We start from the raw sequence: 14152 nt of genomic DNA on the forward strand, positions 1-14152 counted from the left end.
CGTGACCGACCGACGAAAATTGCAAAATAGCCTCGCGGACGATTCAACGAGTCTGCCTCGCCGCGCCGCCGGGATCTCCGAGCGGAAAGAGAATTGCCACGCGGAACGTCGCCGTGGATGCTGATGGACAGTCTGCTTCCAAATGGAAGTTTCAAGTTCTGCTTAATGTAAAACTATAGTATTTAAGAACAAGGGTAGGTTCGGTGCTGAAAGTTTGGTTTTGACCCAGTGAACTGAACGTTCAAGTTCGACACTGTTGAGGAAGTTGATTTTAATATTAGGTTCAGGTCTTCCTATAATTTGCATAAAGACCATTCTTGTTTCAATGAAGCATACGTGCGTAATATATAAAATAATAAGTCATCGTGGTCATCTCGATCAGTTTGGTCATATTGTGATATTTTATTTTAACAAGAATTGCAGTTATAGAACAAGAGCATTATTAATTTGTTAAGCTGTTAGAAGAAGATTAGTTAGAATTTGTTAGAAGCTGTTCTCATATTAGACATATAGAACACCTTCTTGTTAACCATTAAGTGACTTCAAAATCAGGAAAACATCAGTAGAAACAGACTCACCATAATGTACCTCCCTTATGATTTTTCTTAATTGTCCACAATTTCCTAAGGAAGATTAAACTTGCCTTCTCAAGATCTTACTAATTGTAAGGATCTTACAACTAACATGTTTCCAAGAATCCAAGAATCTTGGTAGATTTACAGAACATAAAAGATAATTACCAAAAAAAAAAAGAAGAAAATCTAACAAAGTCTAAAATACTCTCCACCTCGAAACATACGTACGTGTATATCCTCCTTACTCATGCCTTACTCGTTGCTTTACGCCGAACGAATTACTTCGAAATCAATTACGCCGCGATTCCACGGCGGAACGCAAATCTAAAACCGCGACGAGATTACCAGGTCTGGATTGGACCCGGGAAACGAAACTAAATTAGGCATAAATTAGCTGATTACAGAAAATCGTTGGACACGCCACGAATGACCAGTGGCATTTCCTTTTCTTCTCTTGGCACCTTGTCCCCCTCAGACACACTCTTTCTCTAGCAATTTCGAGCTGGTTTCCTGTCTATCGTTTCCTTTTTCTCGGCGCAGCCCGAGAGCGTAACGATCTGTTCGCCGCGCCGTTGTCCTAACTCGCTTATAATAACTCTACCGGCCGGGTAATGACGATCCGCTCTTGGCATTATTGTTTCTGCGGCAGTCTGCACGGCCGCCTCCTACCTTCTCCCCTTTCTTCTCTATCCACGATTATTCGGATAATTCGCCTGGCTGCTATTATCTCAGCGCCAGTGTGACAAACGCGCGGCATCCTTGAAACCGAAAGTGAAATCGCCCTGTCGCGGACCGGCCGTTTATCCTCTTTCAGACCGGAATTCCGCGGATCGACTTGATCGAGTTATTCCACTCGATTCCAGAATGGTCTTCTGGTTCTCCTTCCTTTTCAGACAGAATCGTTTAACGATTCGTAGACAAATTTTACGTAGAGAGATTTCTTTCCTCGGTTCGTTCAGTTTCTTTCTGGAAGAGAATCTTTATTTTTGGCGAAAAAAGTTTTAGACGTTTGGCTTGATCAACGATTTCTCAGTATAATAAAGATGTTGGTAGGTATTTCAGGATACTGTCAGATTTTTCATACGCCTGAAATAGTAAAAGGTAGACTCGGTGTATTTTCGACCAATCGCGGGGAGACGCAATCGCGAGTCGTAAATTCCCGTTACGATTATAATAATCGACACCACGAGTTGATCGATCCCCTGATTTCCGTTAAAATAATAGGGGTGGTTGAGAGGGTATAACACTGCGATTAACAGGGTTATAAGCTATATATTTTTAACACTTAAGTTACACCGTTGCTTATGATATATATCGTCGACAATGATTTAGCGTATAGAGATGAGATTCACTGGCACAATATTCGTTGGAGATGGAGCAAGGCTCTTAGAGGTTTTGTTATATTTCATGTAGCAATAGGGGGAAGGAACTAACCCAGTACTGACATGTTGACTATTCTAACGTTATAGAATAAGTAATTTACAGTGCCGATGCTGTGTCGAAGGAAAGCTAGCGATGGGTACGTCTAGCGCACGGGACCATCGGATTTGTTCGTGACATTTTTGGTCGTAAAGTGTACATTGCTTATGTATACATTGTTTCTGATTGAATAAACGAAGGTTGGTGGACCAGGAAGGATCTTAGCCGCCCTCGATAGAAAATTGCTAGTGGGAAGCATCGTACGTGAGAAAGACTAACTTTCCCGTGTTAAACCGTAATAGACAATAATCTTTAGAAAATGATCTTGAAACAAAGACATTTGTTCGGTCTTGAGGACCTTAGCTAACGAATTCCTGAGATTTACGATGAGTCCTTAAGACTATTGAGTGCACGCAGTAAGGATGAGCGGATATCTGATTCCCATTTTGCCCGCGGTGTGTGGCCTGGTCTAGGTAGAGTGTCGCTCGACGTAACACTCGGATCAAGTAGATTCGTACAATCGTAAATAACATTCTTGGGTGCGTATTTCTCTGCGATCGTCCATTCCTCGGTAATTATTAAAACTATGTTTCAATGAAATCGCTGAGAGTTACATCTACGATGAATCCGATAGACCATTATTTAGTTTCGTTTATTGCGCGGAGCATTCGATCTACGTAATTATCTACATAAAATTAATCATGATTTCTAGAAATAAAAATATGCTTCGATTGAAAAACACAAATGTACATAATGTAGTAACGTATCCCCAAAAACTATAGACATTCGAAACACTAAGAATTAATAATCTTCGCATTACTCGAAATCCGAATAAATATGGATCACGATCTTATCTAACCTAGTTAAATCAAGGCAAAGTGGACGAGCGGAGTTCCAAATGAAATATAGACGATCTTTTGGCCGCAAATCGACGTTCGAACGGACAGAGAAGAATTAAAGATGGCTGTGATTGGCATTGGATCACCGCCAGAAATGTCCAACGTAACGAAGTTTTTCGAGCTTTGTCGGCGTCGATAAGAGATTGAACGAAGGGGTGCACATCGTGCATTAGGAATTCATATCGTTGGCCGCGGGCTTCTCAAGTGTGATCAATATGGAGTTATTCTTATGAGCAGCGATACTCAATTCGCTAGGCGAAAAATATCTTCCCTGTTGCGGAGGGATCAGCTTACGCGCGACGCGATTATAAATTGTAGTTAATAGGCGTTGTACGGTTGTTAGCGTATTGTACACACGTTGTAATACCCTATCGGGTACCATGTAAAATTCGTGTGAATTCGTAATTTATTACGATACCCAGGGGGATAAATGTTTATTACTTACTAACCATGTTTTGATACTTTCTCGGTGTTTTCGTTTTTGTCGAAGCATAATACGGGAAGATTGATGACTGACAGATTATAAATTATAATATTCTCCGGGCTAAGGACAATTTATTTCTACGTTTTTCGAAGGTAACTTTTCAATTTTAATATACTTATTATTGGTTTTATTGTTATTTGTTTAATAACACGCTGTTGGCCATTTGAATTTTATAGCAATTTCATTTTAGTTTACAGTTGGAATTAGGTTTTTGCGTAGATATATTCCCATGATTTATCGTCTAAAACTGCTATTCAATTTCCGACTTTTTACGGCCCACGACTTCTGAAATTTCAACGACCGGATTTGTAAAATGCTGAAGCGATCTCTCAGGTAATCAATCATTTATATATAAATACACCAGCATATCGAACAAAACATAGCAATTGCGTATCAAGGTTCGCCTTTGATGAGAACAATATAACAGAATGGCGGAGCTGTATTACCCATTAATACTTTGCGATATATTAAAAAAAAAAAAAGATACCAAACTATTCAAAATATTTTCTAATCTATTTTGTATCCTCCAATTTCGATAAATAATTCTTTGTCTATTCCACATCCTTCAACTTACACAGTAAAATTCTCCAACTTACTTAAATGTTCTTTAACTAGAAAATTTTTATATGCAACCATCGTAAACAGCGAATACAATAAATAAAATTGCTGGATCAGGAGTGGAAAGACGAACATGAGAACCATTGTTGGGGCGGTTTCCTTCTCGCGTAGTTTCGGATTTTCTTGGCATTCGAAGCTCCTTCGGTTTCGAAGTCGGCTCGAGAACGGGCAGGAGGGAGAGGGGTTGAAACCGGGGGTTGCAGACATACATTAATAACCAGGAGATACGTATCTCCTGTATCCTGGCCGTGGAATAAGAAGATACATCCCTTATATAAATGTATGACTAACGGGTGGAAGCTTGCGCGGAGCTTGTTAGGAAGAAACGAGGAAACCCTCTCCGGCAATCCTTTCTAGTTATTTCCGAAGTATCTTTCCAGTCTGCCGTCTCCTCCTCTTTTTATGCTGAGTTATTCCTTTTCCAACGCGGGATATCTTTCGATCAAATTCGTACGAATCACTACGTATCCGCTGGAACAATTTGGCTTCTATTACGAGGCCGCAAGCTGCTGGAATTTTCTATCCGAATTTTTCCTTGTTATCGATTGCTAAAATTCTCTCAGCTCGAAATATTATATACGGAGTATAAGGTTTAAGGTGTTGGTTTCTTTTTATATTAAACTTGGATAGTTTTACTTGAACATTTTCGTTACTTATTATCTTAGATTATTTTTCGCAATTTTTATATTTTCATAATACGCGATATTTAACTTTTGGAACGTACAAATGACACAATGCTTGCGAATGGAATTAAACTGATACTTCGTTATTATAAAAGACGTCGAAGCGAATTTAGTTGTAGTAAGTTGCAATTATTTAGAAAAGTGTCGAGCAGTGACGCTTTTACGAAAGCTTGGAATTTCCGATTCCGTATTTGTTAAAGATTATGCTGTTTGTACTGAAATTCCTCAAATTCTAATCCCAATCTCTCATTCTGCATTACGTAGACTTCTTTCTTTTCCAAGAAAGTGGAGAAAGTTGTTATTGTCAGACACTGTTGATAGGTCTTATTACTCCTTTCTATGAAAGTAGTGTAAGCAATTGGTGTCGCACGCCGTTGACGGAATCCAAAGATCGCGTTCGAAGTAAAAGAAGGAAAGAATGCTACGGAAAATCTGCACGTATAAAAAGAGCCATCCTTTCTGCTGAGAATATCCTTGCGCGAACACTTTAAACGCTATCATTTACAATCTCTCAGGACTCCTACATTTCAATTACCACATTGAGTGGAACGAATTTCTCGTTTTTACATCGTGATTCCTCGTAAGATCAAAATCAAGTGGCATTAAATAATTTTCCATTAGAAAGTCAATTAGAATTTGCAGGGAATTCCGCGTTGGCAGTTTCTCGTAGCCGTACTTAAAGCCTCGGAGCGTGTAACTGGAGCGTTCAAAGAGCAATTTGCAGAAACGTCGAGCCGACTCCAATTCCCCACGCCCAGCGAATCTTTCTCGAGATCAACGTTAATCCTGCAATCAGCGTGGGCATAAAGACTCGCGATCAAAATAATTAGCTCGCATATATTACGCCAATCGGACGCCACCAAACCTGGATAACCGAGTTTTCCTCGATGGTATATCGTTTTTAACTCGTAACTCCTGTACCTACTGGTCACACGTGGTTGTAACTTCGACTACGATCTTAAAATCGTGGTTTAGCTACAAATGGATGTTGATAAGTTATTTTATAACTCATGGAAAAGTCTTGGTCAGATCTAGCGATAGGACTAGCGTTTATTGCGGATCTCGTCTCCGTATCGTTAATTATAGTAACTTTGTCGTTCGTAAATTATATAAAAACCATACGGGATAAACATAATGAGTTTACGTTTCATATAGTCGAGAAAAAGGAAAGCAGCAGTTGAATCTACATATTTGTAAGTTGTAATAATACGCGTCTTTATTATAACATATATTTAGTGTTTCGATCGTAATGTTACAAACGTTCTTCTATTTTTGTCAATTTCATAATATCTTAGCAATCCACGCAAAGGAAACAGCGACGAAAATTGTATTAGACGAATCTTTGAAGCTCTTTTCCGTCAACGAAGAGAATGACGCAAATCGATCGAAGGAAGAAAATGAAATATTTGCGCAAATTCGGTGTTTAACGTTTCACGTACAAAGAAGGAAACTGACGAAACGATCGTATTTTCGCGAAGATAAATTGACGATCGCTGCAGGGTTCACGGGTTTGCGGCGCATTATCAAGGCGAACGATTATCTCGCACGGATTTTAATAGAACCCAGAAAGAGAGGAGCAAGAAGGTCCCGTGTTGTCGGGCCGTTTAGAGACCTAAAGGGCCATCTCATCGGCTACGTGGGTAAAGGGATCGAAAGAGGTAAGGGTTATTACGCGGTGGATCGTCTCTCTCGATTCATCGGTATGGCGTATTTTCGTCTTTCTCTCACTCGTTACCATCGAACAGAGGTCCAGTCCGCGTCTGTAATCTCGGTAATGCCTACCGTAAGGGACATGGTAACTCGCGGGATCTGTGCCCACCATGGCCTCTGTATTCCATGCTTTATGGCTCCTATGCATCGAATCCCGGGCAGTTAAGGCATCGCGGCCTGAATAGCCAATAAGATTCCGCGGGGCACGCGAGAATCGCGAGAATCACCGTGTGAATTCGAAAATGGAATCGACGCGAGAAAGATGCGAGATCCAATGCTGAGTTGCGAGTTCATCGTTGAGAATTTATTTGCACTTAACAAGGAGTCGACCCGGAGCGTGTAAAATCTGTGATTTTACGACTTTAAAGTTTCATTATTAGACGACATATCTGTGCTTGTACGAATTTAAACGTCGGAACAAAAGCATTAAAAATACGATCGAATCGGCGAAAAGAAACGCAGACACGTTAGTTGAATTTAATTTGAGATTAGATTTAAAGGTTGGATAGAATTAAAATTAGGATAGAGAGAGGTATACTTATTTCGACGTTCTGCGAGGCGTGAGGCATTCGGTAGTATAGATCCATCGTTTTTTAATCTTCCGTTACGATAGAAACGGGAGGGAAAAAGGAAATTTGAATATAATATTCTTCTCTTATTAGTTATTTACGTGAAATGAAGGAAGGAATGAGTTCTATACGATTCTATGTTATTCGTAACCAGAGTTAGTCAATTTTATATAAAAATACCAGAGACAATCAATCACGAGGTTGAAGACCGTAGACGCCAGTTATACTTGAACTTAGATATCGAAGATGGGTGATTCTGATTGAGTAAAACTAAAGTTTGCTACAGTAATATAATATGAAGAATACGAATATATGAAAACTTCTAAATGTTCCTTATTGCTATGAATGCTTATAAGGAACGGGAATGCCAGTGAATCGATCTTTCTTTCGACTTCCAGACTGTAGCGTTGAAACCAAGCACGAATAAGCAATGCAACATGTTTCTGCAATTAATCTTACGGTATTAAAATAATGAAAAATGTTGCAAACACATCGAAAAGAGAATCTGCAATCCTGGTTCGAAACGTAAGATCAAAAGCGAAAGTGATAAGAAAATTTATTGAACAAAATAAAACAATATTATAATATATCGTATAAACTTTCGACAACTGAGTATCTTTCTTATAATTCAATGATTACAGCAATTTTAACACCTAACTTTCAATATACAATTATTCCATTAACACGTCTCTCGACTTCCCCCATTAATATACATATTCTCACCCGAAGCGTCAAAAAATACACGTCTCTCGATTCCCAACGTCAAATCAAAATCAGCCAGAATTTTTCACGAAATTAAATATCGCCTGACTATCTGGATGCCCTGAATTGCCATAATCAAAGGGATAGCCGGTCGGCGGAACAATGGCACACAATACCCGGCCGCAATTATCCCGGCGCATAGCAAGTACCAAGGGAATTATCTGTAATTATGCGTTTCTTGCACTACCAGTCTCGCGAATGATAAATGGCAGTCGAACAGGAAGAGACGATTCCGTTCCACGCAGCTCTCATTTATAAGTCTTCCATATGTAAATCCTTCATCAAGATTATCAGAATACTCGAGTATTGTACCACCAAGAAATTCGAATGAAATTCGAAGATTTGGAGTAAGAAGTGAAATATTTGAGCGATTAAATTAGATAATTTAAGTGGACAAATACATCGACCGACATTTTTATATATTTTTCGTGTTACTTTAGTTCTTATGAAAATACAAAAATAACCCAAGACTCGATCGATGTTTAACGATCAAATGATCAAACGATATTTGTTATCACGACCCATATCGAGTTTATACAATATAGTAATAATTACAATACGGTATAACAACCACTTCATAAATGTAACGACAACTACCTTCATACAGCAACGAAAACACTCGAGAAAATCCTCAACTTCGCCATATAATATAGAAGCCTTAAATTCGAAATTTTGAAGGCAGAAACCAGATATACAAACCATGGCATGGTACGACGATCATTCTGAATGCTGCATATCATTAAACCGCACGTCATCGTCGTTGTCGTCGTAGCGTCTGTTCGGTGGATGGGAAACGCGGCGAATGCCTACGCCAGAAGAAATAAATTCGCGGTCCCTTCGATGCGTACTCGTTCGAGCCTGGACCTGGAGCTGGCCCTAACAAGGGAAAAAGGGTTCGAAGGATTTCGAGCAAGCAACTTCTATCGAGCGCATTATACGCGGCCACGAAAAAAACCACCCGCCGTGTCCAGCACTCTCTCGACGGCCGCAAGGGAAGGAGCCTTCCCCCGTCCTTCTGCCAGGATCAAAAAGAGGACGCGATCGCTAATAATATCGGTGGAAGCCCAAGAATCCGCAAAGAGACGCTCGTCTGCGTGGCGAGCCGCCCGTAAATCTGCCCGCGTCACCGACTGAATACTCCAGGGCTCCTCTACAGCTTTGTCCATCCGTCTATCTGCTCCCTTCCTCCTTGCCCGCATCCTCTCTCCTCTGACTCGTGCTCCACCGCGACAATTCGCCGTGTTTTAACCGCACGATTACTCGATCCGCTTCAGTTTTCGGGAAATTGCGGAATCGCGTTCATACGGAGGTTGGTAAACGCGTTTGGAGATTGAGAATTGTGGATAAAGATCGAAGTATTCATGCGCGGATAAGAACGTGACGTACTTCATCGTGGTTCATCTTCTGTGACGGTACGTAGTGTTCTAATTGGTATCAGCTTTGGTAGGTGTGTTTAGGTATTATGCGAAGAGCAAAGTTAAGGAGTAATATGGAGATTTCTGAAGAATGTACGAGATGTTCTGTGTGCATCGATTAATAGTATATCGTAGTGTTCCGAATTCGATCTCTGATTTATCGAATAATATAACTGATCTCTAGATATGGAGGAAACATTCCTGTTTCGTGTTATTATATTCTACGTGGAAGATAATTCAGAAGATGTTCTTACATGCTTTACATATACAGTTCTTCATGAGAATTCATGGTGTTTTAAATGATTTATTAAACGACCCTTTAATTAACAAACTTGACAATCTCTTACTGATCAATAAACTCGTCTACTTCTGTTCTATTAGCAGTGCAGCAATCGCTAACAGCTCCAATAACACTTAAACGTTCAACCACAATAGAACTTCGTTTATACGAACTTCGTTTTATCTACTTAACGTCAGACTAGACGCACTCCCGCCGTCTGAATCTACTTAACCGAGCGTACAGTATTATACGAGCAACGATCATAAACAGTAGAAATATCAGTAAAATCTTATTCTACTGCGTCATGGAAGCTGCCTAACTCAATTCACGAACAAGACAGAACGTTACGTAGCGTCCGACTAAGTAAATTCTTGCCGCCTGAATCTACTTATCCGAAAGTAAACTATCGTATAAACGAAAGATCGTAGGTAGTGGGGAGAGTCACTCTCGCAATTGGTTAGCGTCAGACTAAACGACGTCCTACTGGCCGAATCTACTTATTTGAACGCAGACTAATACGCGAGAAACGACGGAGATCATAAATAGTACAGAAAATCGATTCTAGTTAACGGCTGACTAAATGAACTTCTGCTGTCTGAATCTATTTATCCGATCGCGCACCGCTGTACAAACGGCAAATCGCGTATATCGTCGAGCCAATGAACACCCTATTCTACTGTACACCGTAATCTCCTTGATCTAACCAAAGTCACAAGCCTCTGAACGCATTCGTCGATGAAAAATTAACACGAATGACCGAAATCCGCCCTCGGAATCTGTCCGAGTCAGTGACGGGCAAACATGGGAAAGTTGAACGACCTCGGACGCGACATCGATAGACTCGACGGGCCTCGTTCGATCCCCGATGAAGAGGATCGGCCCGTTGATGCTCGGGGCGGAATTTGGAGCGCGCGAAAAATCCATGCCGCGCACGGGGAGAGGGGGATCGCGACGGCTACGCCCCTGAAAAGAGGTGGTCGCCATCCACGGTAGGAAGGAAGCGCAAATACTGGGATTGGTTCTCGCGTACGCGAGACAGAGCTTCGACTCTCGGTACGCAGAGAGTTGCCCACGATGTGACTCCTTCTCCTTCTCCACCTCCGTCCTCCTCCTCTTTCGCGACCAAACGTTCGCCACCACCGCTTCCTTGTCCACCTTCTCCTCCACGGGTGGGGACAGATTCCCTCTTGACGCGCCGCGAACCACGTTGCGCTATACATTTCTGTCCACTTACGTCGTTTCCTCGCCTGCCGCTCTCGCGGGTTCAAGGACTCCATTTCGCGCAATGGGGAATCCCCTTGTCCTCGCCAACGCCGTCGATAGAGAAACCTGTATCAACCCTTTTGCAACCTATGTTTCTATTTTTTTCAGATAGGTTGTAAGGGTTGTTACGTATAGAACCGAGAAATTATTTGGAATCATCTGCCTATATTAAATAACCGATTGACTTTGTCGTTAATGGAAAAATAATTCCGCTATTCAGATGTGAATAGCGACGTTGTTTATTTCGATAGATTTTTAACGAAAGAGTTTTCGATGATGATAGGATTCATAAGCTCGTTTTCTTTTTAAATTAATAGATTCTTTCGAGCAACGGGAGATCGCCTTATTTTCGTAGACGTTAACGAAACGACGTAAGTTCCGTAACTACGTACAATAAACCTCTTCGCAGCTATATTTCTTTTTCTCGCGTTGAGTTATACGAGATTGTCGTGTGCGCTACAAATAAAAAATATTTAAAACTTTTCATCTATATCGCCTAAAATTCTAATTTGAAAATTAATTCTCCACGATACCGATAACAATACTCTACTTCGTTTTTATCCATTTGTAACGAAAGAATTTTCGAATGGAATTCTATGCTCGCTTCCTCTTTCCAATCCCTGTATATTCAATCAGTTGAACGCCTGTGAACGATACATACAATCATCCGGCCATCTGTCATTACGCCGACGATTCACGACACAACAACGATTGAGACGCGAATTGTTTTCGAGGGACCTAGTTCGAGACGATGATTGTCACACGGCCAGGCTGCAACCTTGGGAAACGCGCGTTCGTCTGGTAGCCGTTACGCTGATGGCCTGAGACGCGAGGCTGATGGTACACGAACCGATCCTAAATCATTTCTTCTGGCGAGGATTAATGGGCTTTCGCCGTTCTTTACGGTCCCCTGCTGATTGTCGCTTCTCCACGGGGAGATTACCGCGACGTCTGCTTGAACGTTTTCTGGTTTTGCGGCTGGTGCCACTATTCTGTTACCCTTTGTCCGCTTCGAGAAAGATTGTTTTCTTTTACGGGCCATTTTAGAAGTGGGTCAATGAAGTACGGCCAGATAAATAGTCGAGACCTTAGATATTCTCTGACCGGGGTTAACTAATAGCGGAAAAATGTCAGCCATATCGATAATGCTTTCGCCAAGTGATCCTAGCTTTGAATTATGTGGAACTTTTTATGATCGGAAGCATCGGTGCGTTTACGACGATGTTCTTGTAAATTGAGAGATTTCGGACAATATTTTAAAAGAATATCGCGGGAGAAAAAAGCGATGAGTATATCTTTGTCGATGTCCTGATTTTTAACGTCGCTTTGTGATTGAACGGGAGAGTTTGGATACGACATAAGTGACGCGAGTCTTTTAAAAATAGCTGGGAAATCGACGAAGTTACACGGGAGCGTTGTTATGACGTGCGATACTCTGCAAATTTTGAAGCGGAAAGGAAAATACACAAAGACAATGTTTGGTGATATGAGATTGATCGATAACGTACTGAATCCTAAAACTGCTTCCCTGTAAAATCTTCCTAGTCTTTACCTGTAGTCTTCCAATGAAATTAATTGTTATCAAAGTTTCTTGAAACTCTTATGTGATTATTCGACGATTTATAATTCTCTCCTCCCTCGGTCGTTTTATTATTGAGCAAATTATCGGACGACGTTCCCTTCGGTTGTAATATTTTTTCCTCGGAAAATGACAAACTTCAAATGTCCTCGAATATAACAAATTTTAGGTAATTATCATACGCTGTTGTGGAAACCCTACTTTATCCTTCAATCTCAACTTTAATATACAATTATCAACTACACAAACAGAACCAATTATTCTTTAGAGAGAAAGACTTGAACTTTTCAACATTCGTTTGAACTTGATTACTTCGTTTAAACTATTAAGTCGATCGTATCATTCAGTTCTAATACTACAATGGAAACCGAACTTTGTCAAACTTTAACATACAATTTAACGTAAAAATGTACATACATAATACGCATAACGTAAAGTAAAGTACTTAGTAAGCGAAGTGTCCACTTAACCGTCTCCTTAACTGTATCAACGAAACTAAAAATCTCGCATAAAATTGAAAATTTCTTTCTATCTCGATTGTCAATATCGTAGAGGAAAAAAACAATTATGGTTAAAAGTCTCCACTTGTAATACATAGTTCCATAAGGTATAATAACTGGAAGCGCGAATTAGCAAAAGCTACACGAATTTCGGGTTGGAATTGCCTCAGATTGAGGTATTCGGCAGAATCTGCGTGAGCCGAAGGCGTTCGACAAACCGGCAATAAGACAAATCAGATTCATTACACGCATTCGCGGAAAATCAACGCGCCATGCAGCCAAAAGTGCGTACAGTATTGCGATTCTCAGAAGCTACATCCGCGAAACAGCAATAATAAACAGGTATCCGCGAAGGAGAGCGTGCCGTGCGAGCATAAAGTGCGAAATGACTATGCTCGCGAGAGACACCCGCTTTTTTCAAAATATCTTCCAACGTAACGTCGAACCCTCGATGAAGACGAGAATGAAACCCATGGACGCGAAACGCGGGAAAGAAACGCGATCTTTAAAGCGTTGTAAAATATGTGCGAATGTTCCTTAAGGTTTGGTAACCTGAAGTTTTTGGGCCGAAGTACGTACACACGCCACAAGAAACGCACGTTTACAGCTTTGGTAAGGGTAATCTTCTTATAACTCGAAAATCTGTACTGTATTGCGTAGCAAGAGCGGAGTATTATTTTACGAATACCGAGAAGCAACGTATACGCTCGTGTTTGAAAGTTTGGAGCACGCTTTGCTTTTCGAGCGAAAAGTTCGAACACGTTCTTCTGAGAAATAAAAGTGTTGTAATCGTAAGTTTCGTTTTTCGGAATAATTAATTGGTGTTTCAATAATACGCAATGCGATTTAATATCAACGAGTTCTAATAACTTTTGCATTCAAAGTTTCTCACCACCTTTGGTAATCAGTTCTCATTTACATTTTAATTTATTACGCTTGTCAACTATAAATTCCGTCTTCAATTTTGTCGTTTCTTCGTGCTGCGTATCTTCTATTCGCCACTTTATTTATTAATTTAATGAGTAATTCAATACTAATCAACTTGATGCTCCAGATTACTTTTTATCATTTTCTTTAAAATGTTTTGAATATGTATACATACATATATACCTTATACGAAATCTGTCGTACACCGGAAAACCTAAGATCGAACGATACATCATCAACGATGAAATATACGCATGAAATACGTTTCTCGGTTAATATCGGCGAACATTCGGCAACTTTTGAAAAACTTTCGTTACAAAATACGAGTTTACCGGATACCTGGTTTTACAGTCATCGACTTCCACAGGAAATCGATTAGTTCGCGTACCGTCCGCCGACAACCAATGCCCGATGCATTATCGATGCAATGCGGGCCCTCATACACATACATGAAGAGAAAATGGCGGCC

The 14152-nt window shown here is 40.5% G+C and overlaps 1 long non-coding RNA gene across 2 annotated transcripts in view; it reads right to left on the bottom strand.

Moving 5' to 3' along the window:
* Positions 1-14152, bottom strand: part of LOC117151845 — a 105752-nt gene that overhangs the window by 8988 nt on the left and 82612 nt on the right. The window contains exon 1 of one of the 2 annotated variants that reach the window (XR_004461985.1): positions 8419-8833. The exons of the other annotated variant lie outside the window; for it this stretch is intronic. This is a non-coding gene — a long non-coding RNA (uncharacterized LOC117151845). Of the gene's footprint in view, positions 1-8418; positions 8834-14152 lie in introns of those variants that run through there. 2 annotated transcript variants of the gene reach the window in all.

Source organism: Bombus impatiens, unplaced genomic scaffold, assembly GCF_000188095.3.
Source record: "Bombus impatiens unplaced genomic scaffold, BIMP_2.2 scf_0033, whole genome shotgun sequence".
Classification (NCBI taxonomy): domain Eukaryota; kingdom Metazoa; phylum Arthropoda; class Insecta; order Hymenoptera; family Apidae; genus Bombus; species Bombus impatiens.